Below are 17693 nucleotides of genomic sequence, written 5' to 3' on the forward strand. Positions count from 1 at the left end.
AGAAGGGAGACAAAGGGAGGAAAATTAAAACAACGGTACCAGCATAACCAATAAGATATAATTTTAAAAATGAACACAGATATATAGTTTTTAATTCTTAACAAAATATTAGAAAATCAAGCAGACATAAACATAGTAACAATATATCAAGACCAAGTAAGACTTCTACAAGGAATAGAAGTCTGATAGGACAGTCAAAAATCAAACGATGCTATTCATTCAGTATTATTAACAAACTATACACAAAAAAACATGTTATCTCAATAGATATAAAAGAGCCCAAAAACCTATAAAGTATTTAGAACTAAATTAGAGATAAAACAATAAAAATAAAGTATTAACATATTTTTAAGCATAGTCTGGGAGGGTAGGTCAGTTGGTTGGAGCATCATCCCATACACTCAAAGGTCATGGTTTTATTCCAGGTCAGGACATGAACCTGGGTCGAGGGTTGATCCTTGGTCTGTGCAAGCAGAGGTGACAACCAATCAAAATTTTTCTTTCTTTCGTTCTCTCTCCCTCTCTCTTCCTCCCTCCCTTCCTCTCTCTCTCTCTCTCTCTAAAACCAATGAAAAACACATCCTCCAGTTAAGAAACAATATTCCTTATACAATACTATATTGTATTATAAATAATAATAATAATACACAATCAAATAGAAAGACATTTCTATTTGAAGACATTCCAGGAACTTGAACTGGAATGGTATAATGCACTAAAAACAACATTATAATGTTCCCTTTCTCCAGATTATATACAACAATGCAATTCTAATTAAAACCACAACAGGGTTTTCATGTATTCTGGCACCAGGAAAGGTAGTATGATGGATAAAAATATTTATTAAAATTGTAGTTTATTTACCTGTCTGAAAGTGTCTAAGAAAATTATTTTAAAAACAAAAAAAAATAGTACTGCCATAAGATTTAAAAGAATGTAAGACATGACAACTGTGGAATTATATTTACTGGGAAAACAATAGTATATAAAAGTGGCACTAATATTAATGGATTAGTTACGCAACTGAAAGTAAATAAAAGCCGAACCCCTGACTTACTCCACATGTAACTAATTGTTCCAAATGGATTAAAGACCAAAATGGAAGGAGAAATTAAGTCTAAGTGTAAGAGATTACATGTCTATTTTATCAGTGGAGAAAACCTTAAAAAAACAGACAAAGAAAAAGAATCAATAATATAAAAACTAAAAACATTCTATGTCAAAAGCTATCCTTTGAACAGATATGAGAGAAAAGATCAGTTTTGGAAACATTATTTGCAATAATATCAAACATTATACGATATTATTGCAAACATTATTTGCAATAATATCATTTGACAGATATTAGTCAAATGATTCATAGCTGTACTATATAAAGAATTCCCACAAAAGGACAACCACCAAATAAAAAAATGGGCAAAGAATATGAAGGGCAATTCTTAAGAAGAACAATTTCAATTAAGCAACAAACAAAGAAAAAGATGTTCAAGGTCACCAGCAGTCAGGAAATACTAACTTATAGTAGCAATGAGCTACCACTGCATACAAGAATCAGACTAGAAAAGTGTCAACTACTGATGATGGGGTTTCAAGGAAAGGGTCACTGCCTGTGTTACTGGTAAAAACAGAAACTGCTGTAGCCTTTTTTAAAAGCCATGTGGGAACATTTTGAAATGGTAATTCCACCCTAGGAATCTATTCCATAGGTCCTCGGGGTACAGATATAAGTACATCTATTACAATATTGGTTTTAGTGGCAAAAACTGGATACAAAGTATTACCCACCAATCAATTAAAGGTGAAACAGACTAGGATATAACCATACCTTGGAATATTATACAACAGCTGTTGTTTTTTGTGTTGTTTTTTTTTTAATGGATTAGAGCTATAGCAGCTGGGTGTAAAGATTTCCCTTAGGCAGTACTGAATGAAAAAACTAACTTGAAAATAGTTTCTGAAAAATAATGAACAAACTGAACTAACAAGCAAAACAGAGAGAGAAAGAGCAGGCTGACAGCTTTTGGCAGAGGTCAGGGGGACGGTAGTGGTGCAGGGATTAAGCCAAAAAGAAATGAGAGAAAACTCATGGGCACCAACAACAGTGTGGTGATGGGGGAATAAAGGTGGAAGAGGGTACGGGGAGAAATGGTCACGGAAAACATACAATATAATTAATAAACAAATTCACAGAGAGAGAAAGAAAACTAAGTTGAAAATACTTTCCCCAAATAATCCAATTTTTATAAGCAGTGATGAGAAAACCTGGTGTGCATGTGTGTGACTACACTTCCGACACGAAGGAAAACGTGAAGGAGAACACTGTAGTTCTGATGGCATGGGCCTTGGGGCACAGGATGCTACTCTGCTGGCTACAGGAAGAGGTGGAGCCAAGAGAAAAATGAGTTTCCTAAATAATAAAGTTTAAAGTCTGCACACATGGACACCTACTTTTATCAGAGAGATATATTTGCAAATTCTACCCCGTGAGTTTACAGAGAAGAGAGCTTATTCCCTACAGATTGTAAACTGTTCATTCAAAACACAGAGACATAAAAGGAATACTAAAGTCACATTTAAATACCATAAGTGGAAGCACCCTTGTAAGTTGAGAATTTCAAAAAAAATCAAAATCAAAAATAAACACCATAAATGCCTAGCTTTGGGCTGATTGTAAACATGAAAAGAGTTAATGCCTCTAAAACGTATGATACACACTCCAAATACAATAAATGTGCAATATACATTTTCTGAAAGAGGAAGAAACTATAAAAAAATACATGCTTACAGGGAAAAAGTTTTTCTGGTAAGAAATAAGTACTTAAAAGAGACATAAATCTGGAAATACCTAGGGCATTATTTTTAGGGACATTAAGGATCCAAATGAAGAAAGTGCACTAATCCAGAATACCGTTGCTGGGGACCCTGCCTTGCCACTTCTTCTGGGATCTGCCTATACCTCAGGACACAGTGCAGGTTTCACTCACCTATGTATTCTCAGCACAAGCCCAGGCACACAGTAAGAGATGAACCACCTCCCTTATTTTCCTCAAAGAATTCTGGATGCCTCTAATTGCCCAGTCTGTTCCAGGATTGATCATCTTGGTGTCTCTGAGCTGATAAAAACGAGGGGCTTTTTAACGTCCTTTTAAAGTGCATTTGGGAAGGGGATAAGAATTCACTCAACAATATTCACTGAACATCTGTCTCGTGTGAGCTAGACGCTAGATCGTGGACCCTCTTCCGTGCAATGTAGGTTTTGAAATTTTGGGGCTTATTAATTAAGACAAAGTAGAAGTTAGAGAGCGGTGGAATGAAATGGAAAAAAAATGAGTTTACTGGTGTTGGAAATCAAAGCTCTAGCTTTGACTCAGCTACCATCTAGTCATTTTACCTCCACGTGACTTTAAATTCCTCATTAACAAAATGGTAAGAGGTGGACTCTCCCTTACAGGATTGTTGAGATGAAACGAACATCGCTCTGTAAACCACCAGGCACTAAGCAATTTTTTACAAGCCCACACTTCTCAAGTATCCTAAACTGTCTTAATTACCACACTATTTACAAATAAAACAACTCCTTCAGCTTTGAGCCCTGGTGTAGTCTCCACACACCCAATAGAGGACTCAGTACACAATAATTCCATCAGTGTTCTTTATAGACGCATTAAGAGTTCTTTTCTTTCTCATTATATACTCTCTCAAAATAAAATGTATTGTCTAAGTGTCCTGAATTTATACCTAATGTAGAAAGCTGAGATACATTCCAGAAAATTTCACTAATACATTTCACAAATACATTCCAAATATCACCAAGATATGGAAGCAGCCCAAGTGCCCATGAACAGATGAGTAGATAAAACAACTATGGGACATTTACACAATGGAATACTACTCGGTCACAAAAAAGAAAATTTTACCCTTTGTGACAGCATAGGTGGACCTGGAGAACATTATCCTAAGTGAAACAAGCCAGTCAGAGAAAGACAAATAGCAAATAATTTCATTCACATGTGGATTCTAATGAACAAACTGAACTAACAAGCAAAACAGAGACAGACTCATAGATGGAGAGCTGGATGACAGCTGGGGGTGGTTAAAGGGGTTAGGGGGTGGAAGGGATGGAGGGGGTGGAGGGGTCTGGTCGAGCAAAAAGGAAAAAGGACTTGTGGACACAGACAACAGGAAGGTGATTGTGGGGAGGGTTAGGTAGGTATAAGAGGAACAAATGGTAACAGGAATAAAATACAATAAAAAAGCAATGAGTAAATATAAACATCCCTTCAAACAACACCTCTGATAAACTACAACGGACTCTGACCTCTTATAAAACTGATTGGTTTTTAAGTTTTCCCCTCCATGGTTCTTCTGTAAAAAAAAATACCTATTCCTATATACAAAGATTTTTGATCAAGCCTAAAATTTGCATAATTTATAAGTAATATGTTATACCTCAAATCTCTTCAGCAATATAAAATTTTGTTTGATAATATCACATAAAATGTATTTTATTTTTCTTAAAGATTTTATTCATTTATTTTTAGAGAGGGGAAGGAAGGGAGAAAGAGAGGGAGAGAAACATCAATGTGTGGTTGCCTCTCACACGCCCCCTACTGGGGATCTGGCCCACAACCTAGGAATGTGCTCTGACTGGGAATCAAAATAGCGGCCCTTTGTTTCACAGGACCCATGCTCAATACCCTGCACTATACCAGCCAGCGTAAAAGAATATTTTAAAAATTTTATTAATTATTCATTATTATTTTTGTTTTGCCCAAATATACTTTTCCTAAATTCATTATAACACTGCATGCTCTACTAGCCAAGTATATCCTAGGATTTATTTTTGGAGAAGAACATTTTTTCATGATGTGGCAAATGACAGAAGTTTAACCAAAACACCATAAAGTCATCAGCTCAAAAAGATAACAGAAAAGGAGATGTGAACACACCACAGTTGCCAGAATACCTTTTTAATCTGTTTTCTTCTACTTGCAGGTTTGCTTTGCTTTTCTATAAAAAGTAAACTATCTCCGTGAAGGATTTTTGCCAATCCCTGAAATTTTGGTCTCTGAGACAGAAGCAGTATCTTCCCCATGCATTCTGTTTAAAGGAACTTACAGCACTTGGTCCATTTATCACAAATTACTTTGTATTTTAATTATCTATATAAGTCTTGTCCCCCCTACTTGATTTTCGGCTCATTAATGATAATGTCCTACTCATTTTGGATTCCAGATACATGGTTGAAGCTATAGTTCAAATGGATAAGTAGGTATTTTTATAAAGATAAGATTTTTTATTACTTTTATTATGCCTTTGACTTAATAGCTTTACCAAATAGCAAAATGCACACCAACCAGAATTTACTGGTCTATTACCACTATGGAACATCCTGTAGAAATTGCCTATTAAATTTTTTCTAATTAGGTCTCATAATGTGTTTTAGTATTGGGTTGGCAAAAAAATCCCGTATGGTTTCTTCCCTAAATAAAACACACATTTTTCATTTACTGATTTGGATATTTTGCGTATGTTGTCTCTCTTCTGTGTGGTATGACGTTACTTGTTCTCAATGTCTCAATTCGCTCACTATGAACCTCAACTGGTCTACCCAACCATGGAGCAATGTCCAGCAAGAAACGTCAAACTTTGTAAACGTTTACAAACTTTGTAAACCACTTTGATGTGTACAATCAGTCACAGCACCTTCCGCATACACTGCACAAATCTTTTTATGTGTTTCGTTTTTACCTTTCTTGAAATAATAAAGCCTAATATGCTGGAAATGTTGCATATTTTCTTCCATCTTCAATATTAAAATGGCTACACAAAAATCCACCTAGTTTGATAAATTTTATTTAAATGCACATTGATATCACAGTTGTCACAATACTATCTAACAAAATTGTTTTGAAGGAAGTTAAAGACAACTAAGCGTGACTAGAGCAATCTTACAGAAAACAACAAATGGACTTTTTGGTCAACACAATAGATACATTAGCAAACACAGAACTGTATGGAAGTAAACATTCTAGTCAATGTATTCTAGTAAATATACTATGCCAGTATAATCTACAATAAAATAATGCACTTAATGCAACATTTATTTGCATGCACTCTCAATTTTTGCTCTATAATAAGACTAAATGGAAAATCTACTTAACCACAGAGGAAGTAAAAGCAATACAAGGGAAGTTCAAAGGCTTTTTTCCAGTGTTCACATCTCTGCTTTGAAGGTAACTGGCTATTGACCGTGATGGCATTCTTTAGGTGATAATCAGTTTCTACATCTACAAAATAGTTACCAAAACATCATACACATGTACTCAGTAAGTACTCTTTCATAAAGAAGGAAATCTCTTTTTCTTTATCCTCACCCAGGGACATTTTCCATTGCTTGTAAGAGACAGAAGAAGGGAGAGAGGATGGGAGAGAGAAGAATATCGATGTGAGAGAAAAACATCAACTGGTTGCCTCCTACCCATGCCCAGACCACGGATGGTACGCGCCCAGACCATGGATAGAATCTGCAACCTAAGGAATGCACCCCGACAGGGAACCGAACCCGCAACCTTTCGGTTATGGGACAATGCTCAAACCAACTGAGCCAGGTGGGCCAGGGCGGGAATCTCCTTTTATGTATGTATACGATGCAATTCTGAAAACATATTCACACTCAAATGTGTGTAAGTCAAGGGACCAGACATGTTTTAATTTAAAAGACCCATTCCCAGAGACAAAACATAAATTATAAAATTTGTAATCACACACAATCTATTAAATACTGTCATGGAAAACAGACGTACAGCATTTTGTGTTCTGCTATATTATTTTTCAAAGTTTATCAGCTGAACTCCATTGAGTATTTGCAGTAAAGACTCACTTTCCAGCACAGCTAATGATTTGTCTCAACTGTGTAACAGGGTAGTTAATACACCCTGCTTCTCATAACTAAAAGCAGCAGTACTTCCATTTTCCCCCGTTTCCTATTCATTTTGTTAATGAAAGACAAAAAGTAAAAATTTCAAATATTTTTTCAAATGGGGCAAAGTCACAAGAGGGTGGCATGAGAACCTTACTCGGCAGAAGCATCATCACCCAACAGCCTACAAAATACATTCATAAACTGCTGTTCATAAGCCAAAATTTGTATGTAAAAGGTACTTTGGGGCACCAACGTATTATATTCACAGTCTCAATTATTTGAAAGTCAACTACACATACCTGTTTCCTAAAGAGTACTGATAAAAATGCTAACACGTGCCCCAGCCTGTGTGGCTCAGTTGGTTGGCCTGTGTGTACTCCCGCAAACCAAAGGATTCCTGGTCAGGGCACATGTCTGGGTTGCAGGTTCAGTCCCTAGTTGGGGTGCCTGCAAGAGGCAACCAATCAATGTTTCTCTCTCACACTGATGTTTATCTTCCTTTCCTTCTCTCTCCCTTCCTCTCTCTCTAAAATCAAAAATTAAAATAAAATTTAAAAATAATCTAATGTATGAAAAATGCAGTGCCTAGTCTCTGTATTACAGTAGCTGTACAATAAAGAGTAGCAAGTTTGCCCTGGCTGGTGTGGCTCAGTGGATTGAGTGCTGGCCTGTGAACCAAAGGGTCACCAGTTTGATTCCCACTCAGGGCACATGCCTGGGTTTTAGGCCAGTCCCCAGTAGAGGTTGCGTGAGAGGCAACCACACACTGATGGTTCTCTCTCTCTCTCTGCCCCCTCTCTTTAAAAATAAATAAATAAAATCATTTTAAAAAAATAGCTATTTCATTTTGTGCTCCTATCCATTCTGAATGTCTGCTTTTAAAAGAGGCATCAATATACTGGAGCAGACTATTACCATTGAGCACTAAGTATGTACAAGGTTCTATACACTAGATGCCTTCCAAGCACTACCATAATCTGAATCCTCAAAAAAGTTCTGCAATGTTGACATTATCTGTTCTTTTTGTTTTTATTTACCAATGAGTAAACTAAGACATGGAGAAGTAACTTGCTCAGTTAGCTAACAACTGGTTAGAGGTTTCAAATCCAGCCTTGACTCCACTGCAAGGTTTCATTTTGCAAGAAGAAAACAAATTTCAAAACAATGTAGTGAATCGTGGAATGGCTAATAGGGTTGAATATATTTATAGTAGGTAGAGATAAAAAGACTTCGGTAGGAAATGAGCAGGATATTGGCATTCAGCTACTAAAGGGTTATCATGTGGACTACATTCCTCAACTTGTTCTTTCAATAAGGATTTTAGCACTATATAATCAGTCACTATATTAAGCACCGTGTTAGAAGCCAGTAAAATAACTATGAAGAAGATTCATTTCCTGCTCTCATGGGGCCTATTATTGGGAGGGGACAAGGCAAATCAAGAAGCAGTTGACATCAGAAATTGTGCTGTGGGGGCCATAGAATACAGACTGGAACCCAGCATATTCTTCAAGCAAGGGATGACAAATAAAGAGTCACACAACAAGGGATGTTTAACCATGACTGTTATAACACGAACAGGAGTCAGGCAAAGTACCCGTGTGACACATTAAGAGCCTGAAGTGAGTTACATCGATGAGCCAGTTTGTGTTTGTTCTTTGCTCTCGTAAGAAAAGAGTATTTAGGCAAAGTCTGAAGAAATACTTTTTTGTTTCTTAACTGCAGAAAATGTAGCTAGGGAGAAATTATGTAAATTAATATTGTTCTTAATTTTCTCAAATTTTTGAGAACACTGAGAAATGCACCTGGCAGAAAGCTGTGCATATAAATCAAATGTGTTCAATCATTTTTCAAATACCCATGTAAAATCTCCATCATCCACCTTCCATTATGGCACATATGTTGGGTGACAGCAATGTCCCCGTCCGACCAAGGGACACTAAGTCATAAATCAGGCATAGCCTAATCAACAGAACCTTGGCTTAACCAGACATTTGCAGTTCAATAGACTGCGCTAAATCATAGGACAACAGCACAAATTTAATGATTCTATAAAAAACCATTAAGAGCATTTTTAATGACCTGTTGATAGCAAGTTTGAGTTAACTCATTAAAGAAGAAGCCCAGAGGTTTATTATCTCCAAATAATCATTGCTGATCTTTATTTTCAATTTTCTGTAACTGATCATGGGAACTGTAATTTCATCTACTTCTTTTCTTTTAAAAAGCTCAGCTACTTCACCTGCTTTGCATAATGTTAATAGCAACTTTTATAACAGCTACATAGAAATTTTTAAGAGTGACCTTCTCAAGGTCATGGAGCAAATCTCTGGTTAGACAGGAATGGAATTCATGACCTTTGACTGCCAGAAGTTTTCTACCCACACTCGGAAATTCCTTCTCCATAAGTGTAATTTATAAGCTCACTTTGAGAGGCTGGAAAGTTCAAGTCTTTTAGGGCAGGGGGCAGGAGATAGGGAGGAGGGGGGAGGAGGGGGAGTGGGGAGGGAGTGGTTTTCCTGTCCATCAGTTGCTATACCAGGACTTTATATTTTTATGTGCATGATTTCATTTTGCCTTCACCACTGCCAAATGTATTTTCTTCCCATTTTACAGACTCAGAAAGATTAAGAAATTTAACCAAGGTCACCCAGAGTTGGTAGGCAAGAGAGTCCTTCCTGACTCAAACTGGTATTTCTGCCACTTAAATCAGTCTTGATTCCAGGACATACAATCTTCACAGAAACCTAATTGTGAAATAAACGAAGGTTTTCTTAAAGTAGTTTACTTAATTTTTTTTCATTTTTTTACAATACCCCATCTTGTCACCATTAGGTTTATTGGTTTGTTGGGGTTTTTTTCTTGGAGGGGGAGCAGTGTCCTTTCCATGTTCTGTAATGATTTTGCTTGTTAATGTAAACAACAACAAAAAAGCAGTAGTAGTATAACTAAACATAGAATTTGAAAAAAAAAACAAACTGTTTTCCCATTTTTATGTAAGTATAGGGGGGCTTTTTACTGTAATTCTTGGCCATAATATATATACAGTATGAGGGTATGTACAAATATAAAGAATATAAAAATACATTCATAAACATTATATATACACACATACATATATACATATATAAAATGGTGGATATATGGATACATAGCATATACACTATGCCAGAAATTATTTTAAAAAGCCACATACAGTGCCCCCCCCACCTATGGTATTGCTTTCCAAGGTTGCAATACTCTCAGTTAAAAATCATTACACGAACATTCCAGAAATAATGAATGTTTCAAATTGCGTGCTGTTCTGAATAGCATGATGAAATCGCACCACCCAACTCAGTCCCGCCCAGGATGTGACCCAGCCCCTGGTCCACAGTGTATGTGCTCCCCGCCCTGCCTCACTTAGTAGCCTTCTAGGTCACCAGACGGACTGGTGTGGCGTCCCAGTGCTTGTGTTCAAGTCACCCTTGTTTTTAATAGTGACCCCAAAGTACAAGAGCAGTGATGATAGTAATTCGGATATGCCAAAGGGAAGCCCTAAGTGCCTCCATTCAAGTGAAAAGATAGGAAAGAACAGTGTACCTGCTGTTCCACACAATCTACCTTTCAGGCATCCACAGGAGTCTTGAAACATACCCCCAGGTACTGGGGCGGGTACTACCGCACACCTATAAGCATGGTGAACGCAGCACTTGGAGCACAATGTCTGGGTATCTAGGCAGCAACTAGTTAATAGTGGCAGCTCCCACAGCCTCTATGGAAGTAGGAAAACTACCCCAAAGCTCTCCCATTTCCCCCTCATCTTCCCCGCAGCAATACAGCAAATTAACAGGGGCTTTCTGCTAGTCCACTTGTACCTAAATAGCGATACTGTTTGGACCAGTCCAATTATTATACTAAAAAACATTCTAAAATATATACTAAGAAATTAACAACAACAATAAAAAAAGTATGACTTTAAGTGAAGGAGGGGGAAGAGGGAAAAGAAAGACCACAACAGGGCAGAATTCTTTTGAGTGAATATCCTGTAATCGACTGCCTGACCAAAACAAATTTTTATGGAACAATATGACTACTCAAGTAGCCACTTTTATGACAATAATCACCCCAAACCGAAAAATCCTTTTGTAACATAATTACCGAGAATATATAGAGAAAGTAACCATTTAATCCACAGCATGTGTTCTCCACCACAGAACCCAAAAGCTGACATCAGATGGGGTGTGGCTGGTCTAGGCCCTGGAAATGAATTCTGGCCAGCTGAAGTCAGACAGTCCTCCGGACAGGCCTGGGACCTACAAACCACCAAGCAGGTCTCAGAGAACCTACGGCCGTTGACCTTCTGGGCACGGGGCAAGGTCCATCTGTTTACATGCATTCTGATTTTGGGAGGGGTAGTTGTGGTGGATGAGTTAAGGCTGTGGTTATAGGGTGTTGCCAGTATTTAATTTCAATATTTTTACCCTAACATTTTGTGCATACTTAACACTGAAAACTGCACAACTGGAAGACTGAAAAACAAATAAATAAGAATTTTAAAATGGAAAATAAACAAATACTGGGGAAGATATACATATCTCCACTCTACTATCAAAATGTAAGTGATTGAGATAAGCTACTGAAACTTACTTTAGGAATTATTTACAAAAATGAAAGTTGTTTTCTAAAAGAAAAATATAACCATGCTGTCCACTCTGAAACTATTTGGGGATTTTTAGCTCTGATTCATTAATCAGTATGGAAGTGCAATTTGGGAAACTTATCTAAAAAAAAAAACTTCTCAAGTAAGTTCGTGCCATTTCTAGTTTTGTAGAATAAGCTATTTTGTATTAATACATAAATCAACTACATCAAGATTTATGAATGTGACACTCTAGGATGATTTCACAATTTAAAGAAAATCATTTGAAACTTCATTTTAATATGATTATTCTAATGTAAATTTGCATAAATATGAAATTCCACATTTTGCATTTTGTCCAATGGTGAAAATGTCCAGGACCTTTACATATTCAACTGTTTAACATCACCACCTCACTGATAAGGTTACTCAATACCAGATTAACCAACACAGGCTTGAGTTCCAAATGCCCTCTGTTATAGACCTGGAGGCCTAAGCTTAGAGACATATTATAGGTCTTTGAAGAGATCTGTAAAAATAGATTTAAAAAACCCTATATCTAAGAGCAAATTATTTCATTAAGCTGCTTCTTTATATGACATCTAAAAGTCACTCTGAGTCCATGAAAGTCCACGTTTACCCTTCACAGGGGGTGGGCACCTAATCCCTAAGGAACATACTGTATATATTTTTTAATGACCACAACACTATCACTGTTAGACATGTGATGCATGCTCTTAGGAATGACCATCAAGCATCCTCATTTGTTTCTCCCTCGGCCAAGGGGAGAGTGAGCACACCAGGGTTTGCAGTCCCCTCCCTTTCTGTACACACATAGCCCTGCAGCTGTAGTAAACAACCACCAGCCAAGAGTTGCTAAGGTCAAGGTCTCAAGTGCTATATCCCAGGACCAGTTTTGTCCCAAATGACAATCAGTTGCTGAAAAGGGCTGGGTGGAGAAGAAAATATTAAGAGTTCATTAGCGCAAAAAGTTTCATTCAATAACTGGGAATACAAAGCATTCCAAAGTAAAGTTTAACTGACCAAAGGGTCTTTTAAATATGCATTAATAAATAACTGAAGCGCTTCACAAATAAACAGAAACTCCTCAAGAATGTTTTTGTTTACCAGGCACAGCTAATATCAGTTACACGGTTTTAGTTCATGAATTATGAAAATTTTATGTGAAAACATTCCAAATTTTACCAGCTTAAGTATATTTCATTATTGTTAGGAATTAGAAGGTAGAATAACAAACCTCTTTCCTAAATGTATTACAAATTTCTGCCAATCCTCACATCCTCACATTGCTCTCTCCCCAACTCAAAGCAGCTTAATACACTCCTGGTAGTCTCCACACTGAGCAAGCTGCAGCGATAAAGAATAACTTATGCAACTGAAATATTTGTCCTTCAACATCCTATCTCTACTCAGCTTCTACGGTGAAACATTTTCTAGCCTAAAAGTACACCCCTTTATCATAACCCATCCCTATGTGACTTTTTCAAAATGTAAACAACATCTGAATGAGGTTTGCAAAAAAAAAAATCTTTTTTTTTGGCGGGGGGGGGGAGGGGGGAGGACGTTACTGTTTCTATTAAACGCCAATTCCAAAGAGCATTTCTTAGAAGATAGTATACACCCAGTCTCCAAAGTGACCACTCCTATCCCCATCACAAGCTGCTGCCTGTAAAAAGCCACCAAATTTATTTCAAAGCATTTACTCATCTAAACAACTCTATCCTCCAGTAAGAAAAGGGCATGGAGGCGGCTAGGTGGATTTGCAGAATGACGTGTGTTTGATTGGCAGATGTCTACCAAAGCCACTAGATGCACATGCACTAAATGTAAATAGAGCTGCTCATCTCCCCAACACCCGTTGGGTGTTACAGAGGAACAGAGAATACTAACGCTGATTTAAAATAAAATATTCGAGTGCTCCGCGGAGAATTCTATTAGCCAGTGGAATTGCTTAAAACAATCCATATAGAACCATACTTAAACCATCCGTACAGTTAAATTAGAGAGCTGACAATATTAACCACACAAACTGTTTATCCAGATTACACATTCCGTCGTACTAATACCCTTTAACTCGACACAGTCAGCTTTCATCAACTGAATTAAGGCTATTACTATTAAAGTATGCAAAACTCAAAACGCAGGGTGAAGGGGGCTGGGAAGCTGCAGGGCATATAACAAAGGAATTGGTACTTTTCCCCAAGCATTTGCCTCAAATACACTTCGAAATAGAACTGTTGAGTGCACCCCACCCTTTTCTCCAAAGATAAAAGTTTTCAAAGTTCTAACAGGCGGTTCTCTAACCAACAAAAACAGGATTGCTTCTCCCTGTAGGGGAGCATCTAGCAAGAACACCAACTAATGTGGCTAAGGTCAAGTCCGAGTCCTCGGAGCGAGTTTCTAAGGCAAGAAGTAGCTCCTAGGCCGGCTAGGCGGGCTTCGCTTCCGGGCCAAGGTGGACGTGCAAAGTTGCCCCTTGTCAACTGCGGCCGGTTCCCCGTAATTGAAAAATAACAGCCACGGGGCAGCCCCTGGCTACTTCCACGGACGAGACGCTGTAGCAAGTGACAGTTACACATCATTAGGACCAGAGACAATAATGAATGTAGCACCAGGACCACAATTCATGCCAGCAGTCTCATCTCCGCCTTAACCCCTTCCCCTCCACTCTCCCCAGCGCACACCCACAGCCCACACGGCCCGGTGCCGCAGCTATTCACCGAACTCGCTCTGTTCTTGGGGACAAACTATCGATACTTCCGCGCGCCTCCCCCTCCCCCATTCAGCCCTGGTGTTTTATTTCTCATCCTTGGCAACTGTCAGGCAAACACTGCAACCAACAATTCCACTAGGGATAGAAAAACATTTGCTTAATTCACGTTACTTGGTAAGTTCTTTTAGAAAAAAAAATATATTAGTGAGTGTGGTTCCTTCTTTCTTCTCTACGAATCCGACGGACGCTACTTGCTTTGCAATAGCATCGCCCTCCCCGGGCCCCCTCCCGCTTCCCAACACTTTCCCCCTTTAAGAACCCAGACCAACCAAAATGATTTAACTTGAGCAGATGACAGAAGGAAAATAAAACACGTTAAGAGAATACGGTCTGATTTGGGATGGCAAAAAAAAAAAAAAAAGGAGGAGGGGGTTGTTTATTTTGATAAGAAACGGAATCGGCACAGACCTGAACAGAAGCTGCAGAGCAGGAGAAATTGTTTTCTTTCCCTCACACAGAGTCCCCCTCTCCCTTTCTCTCTTTCTCACACACACGCGCGCGGGCGCGCACACACACACTCACTCTCGCACACACACGGCGTCACCCGCGCACACTCACACGCACACTCGCACACGCACAAGCAGAGCCTCTCAGCTGCTCTCTGCAGTTCTCAGGAAATGAATGGGGGGCAACCCAGGGAACTGTTGTACTTGCAAATGACTTACCCGGATCACATGATGCGCTAAATGTAGGGTGGGCCGGTGGGTGGAGGCTGCCGAGACGCGAGCCCCGGTCTAGCGTGGGGAGCCTCGCCAGGCCCGCATCGAATTACCCCGGGGCCCAGCCGAGGGGGTTGCAAGACGCCGCTTCTCCTCCCTCGCAGCCCGCAGCTCAGGAAACCGGAGAGGCGCGGGTGGAAGGGTTGTGGGGCGGGGTGAGGCGGGGGGGTGAAAACACCAAACCCCCAAACAAAAGAGCTCCGGGTCCTCCTCCCCAGAAACAAAGCCCCGCCGCTGCGGGCGAGCCCCGGGGTGGGGCCGAGGGCGGGGGCGGCGGCGGGGAGGGGCTCGCTCAGCAGGCGCTAAGTCGCTTTATTGCCATAAAATGGGGCCCCCGAGCCGCTCCGCCCGAGGATTAGGAGGCGGGCTTTGAGTGTGATGGTTGAAATCCCCTGTGGGAAACTAACCCCTCCCAGCTCGCAGAGGTAGAAGGCAACACCCACTGCCCGGCCCTCGCCTGGCTGCCCGGGCCGCCGGGCTGGGGGGTGGGTCCGCGGAGCCTCCACCCCGCCCCACCCCGCCCCACCCTTGCCCCCGCCCCCAGCCTCCGGCCTCCAGCGCGCTTCCCTTTCACCTGCACCACCTTGCTGCGGCACCCAAAATAACCTACACATGGCCCCTGAGCTGTGGGAGCCGTCGGCCCAGGGGAGCCGGCGGGGCCTCGCAGCGGGAGGAAACCCCGGATTTCAACTCGCCGGGCGCGGGGACTCGCACTGAGCGGCGAGAAAGTCCCCTCTTTTGTGTCACAGCGTGCAAGGCAGCGTTAGGAAGAGAATTCGGAGACAAATAAAGCGCGGAGCCCGGTCGCCCCCCCACTCCGCCCCCCTCCGGATGGGGGCGAGCAGGGAGGGCCCGGGAGTCCGAACTGTCCCCTAGGCTCACCCGCCAGCTAACTTGGAAAGGTGTGGGCGGAGCCGTCTGGGGCAACTGGCCGGGGCTGCGGGGCTGGCGGCGCGGCCTCTCCTGGGGACCACCCCGGGTTTCTGGCATCGCCCGCGCGGGGCAACAATGAGGTCCGGGTAGGGGCTGCCCGCAGGGGTGCGCGCAAGGGTGGGGTGGGCGGAGGGCTGGGCGTGGAAGGAAGGGGAATCATTGTTTGGGTTACGGAGCGATAATCTTTGCGAGCGGAGCGGGGGCGTCCTTTCTCCCCGCGCTTCACCTTGGAGGGATGAATGGGGGCGAGGCTGAGCCGCTTGCCTTTCTTCGGAGCCCCGGGAGTAGGGATGCCCACTCTCGCTAGTTATTCGGGAAAGCTGGCGAACTTGCAGGAGGAGAGGGAAGCAGGAGCTGCAGACCCCTGCGGAGACCGCGAGGTGGTGGGGGCGGCGGCGGAATAGAGTCTAGCCGCGCCCCCGCCCTGCACCTCTGAAGGGTGTCCAGAGATCTGGACAACCCGGAGCCGAGTCCTTGACACCTTCACCAGCGGCCCCTCCCGCCCCGCCCCCGAGCCCAGGGGAGTGATCCACGGGATTCTGGGGCAGCGGAGAAGAGGTGGCGGCCGGGCTGTCCTCGCGGCTGCCCGGAGGGCGCGGGGTCAGCCGCTGGCCGGGGGTAGGCGGGGAGCAGACGGGGCGGAGGCGGACGAGTGGGTGGGCTGGGCGTGCGCGGCGGCCCTCAGTTGAGATTCGTGCAGCAGTTTCTTGCAAACCTAGGTGAGCGCGCTGGGGCTCCTAGGCGGGCGGAACACCCCTGCTCGGTTCCCCAGAGCCCGCCCAGCGTGGGAAACCGCCCAGTTGATGGGAAGGACACTCAGGGAAAGTTTATGTTGAGAGAGAAAGATCTGCAGTAATGTAACCTGAAGTGGGATGAGAAGAGAAACAAGGGAGAGGCCGAGAAGCAGGAAATGAGCGCGAAGGATCGAATTCTAGCCAGGAAAAAGCCGCCTGCTACATTTTGTGTGGCATTTTCCCAGCACTTCTAAAGGCCGTGTGTGCGTTACCATAAAAACAAAGGCAGCCCGGAGCTTTCTCTGCCTCCTGCCACCTTCCGCGGGTGAGGAAGGGGAGAAAGGTGGTCTGGCTTGGAAGGTGATTCCGCAGCTCACTTCCAGTCCTGTTGGGATCAATCAGTTGGTCCGTGTCTTAAATAAAACAGAATTGAGAGAAGGTGTCTCTGACCCGATCCTGGGGTTTCAGAGAACAAATTGCAGAAGTGCAAAAGTGCTGAAAACTGTGGACCACTCCTTCAGCAAAGTATCACTGGAGGAAAGAACGCAGCGGGAGCGGAAAGGCGACGGAAGCCCACACTGAAGACGTGGGTGCGGCCAGAGAATAAGGCACTGGGGAGGAAAGTGGACCGGGGAGGCCGAGGGGGTGTGTCGCCGCGCAAAACAGCTCGGAACCGCGCCCCCTGGGCTGACCCTGGGCGCCGGGTAGACAGTCCTTTAAGCTCCACCATGTCAGACAGAAACTACGTGAAAAGACAAGTTTGAAAACGGTGGAATATCAGCAAATGCACAGTATTTAAACGAAAAACTTGCCTCTACTAGAAACACTGCACGGCTTCCCTCTAGGTGGGGCACGGAGAGGCAGGGAGTGACGGAAGTGAGTTTAACTGGAAGAGTAGAAGGATGCTGTAAGAAATTACGTCATTGTGGCAGCTCTGGTACTAACAGCTCTTTCTCAGAGAGAGCCG

At 42.0% G+C, this 17693-nt stretch overlaps 1 protein-coding gene across 2 annotated transcripts in view; it reads right to left on the reverse strand.

Moving 5' to 3' along the window:
* The window catches only part of KLF12 (KLF transcription factor 12), a 424438-nt gene extending 409005 nt beyond the window's left edge, over window positions 1-15433 (reverse strand). Inside the window, exon 1 of one of the 2 annotated variants that reach the window (XM_037034842.1) lies at window positions 15006-15433. The gene's annotated coding sequence lies outside the window, so the exon portion shown is untranslated. Of the gene's footprint in view, window positions 1-14748; window positions 14842-15005 lie in introns of those variants that run through there. The other variant, XM_037034843.1, reaches the window with a different exon arrangement.
* Window positions 15434-17693: the final 2260 nt, after the last annotated feature.

The sequence above is a fragment of the Sturnira hondurensis genome, unplaced genomic scaffold (genome assembly GCF_014824575.4).
Source record: "Sturnira hondurensis isolate 20B ecotype Veracruz unplaced genomic scaffold, ASM1482457v3 Scaffold0022201, whole genome shotgun sequence".
Taxonomy (NCBI): Eukaryota; Metazoa; Chordata; class Mammalia; order Chiroptera; family Phyllostomidae; genus Sturnira; species Sturnira hondurensis.